This window comes from Cebus imitator, unplaced genomic scaffold (assembly GCF_001604975.1).
Source record: "Cebus imitator isolate Cc_AM_T3 unplaced genomic scaffold, Cebus_imitator-1.0 Scaffold316, whole genome shotgun sequence".
In the NCBI taxonomy this organism is placed as follows: Eukaryota; Metazoa; Chordata; class Mammalia; order Primates; family Cebidae; genus Cebus; species Cebus imitator.
Genome location: NW_016107631.1, coordinates 1,146,569 through 1,147,557, shown reverse-complemented (window position 1 = coordinate 1,147,557; position 989 = coordinate 1,146,569). Strand labels below are relative to the sequence as shown.

Below are 989 nucleotides of genomic sequence, written 5' to 3'. Positions count from 1 at the left end.
AACCTTTACAAGGCAGCAGAAGAGAGAAGAGCGAAGGAGGAACTTCCAAACACTTATAAAACCATTAGCTCAGGTGACAACTCACTCACTATCATGAGAACAGCAGGGGAGAAACCGTCCCCATGATCCAATCACCTACCCCCTCGACATATGGGGATTAGAGGTCCCTCCTTCAATATGGGGGTTTTACAATTCAAGATGAGATTTGGGTGGGGACACAGAGCCAAATCATATTAACAACAAAATCCCATGACATACACTTACCTATGTAACAAACATGCACATCCTGCACATGTACCCATGAAATTAAAATAATAAGACATGCCTACGAGTGAGCCGTGCCAGTTGACTATTGCCATGGCAACACCCCAAAGTTCCCACCCTTTTCCATAGCAGCGAGACAACTGGGAAGTTATCACCTTATTTCTAGGAATTTCTGCATAATCCGCCCCTTAATCTGCATGTAAATAAAAGCGATTGTAAGTATGACTGCATAACTGCCTCTGAGCTGTTACTCTGTTTGCACTGCTTATGGGGTAGCCCGGCTCTGTGCACTGCCACTTCAGTAAAACCTCTGGCTGGCCCTTGACTTGTTTCCTGGGCAAAGCCAAGAATTCTCCCAGGCTAAACCTGCCCTGCATCAGAAGCTCCTCAGTTGCACAGTTGACTGGAACTGTGGCTTAAGTTTGAAAAATGTATCTTCTGTGAATTTGTGTGGGAATGGAGATTTTTATTCTTGTTTTGACTTTTGACATCATGAGAAACGTAAAGCAGCTTGACTTTTCAGGAAAGTATCTGCTGATATACAATATGATGAATAATCATAGGTTTTTAACACTTTACACTGTCACAAGCTTTGTAAATTTTTATCTATTTTATACATTTTTATCACCATCAATTGTAACACATCCTAGTAGATTCCACTTCAGGTTGTACTGAATTAGTGTTTCCTCAACTTTTTTTTTTTTAAAAAAAGACATTTATTCAGC

General features: G+C 40.7%; 1 pseudogene across 1 annotated transcript in view; it reads right to left on the bottom strand.

Moving 5' to 3' along the window:
• Positions 1–373: 373 nt before the first annotated feature.
• The window catches only part of LOC108286271, a 1,958-nt pseudogene continuing 1,342 nt past the window's right edge, over positions 374–989 (bottom strand). The window contains exon 2 of the transcript XR_001817871.2: positions 374–389. The product of XR_001817871.2 is annotated as a heterogeneous nuclear ribonucleoprotein A1-like (transcript). The remainder of the gene's footprint in view (positions 390–989) is intronic.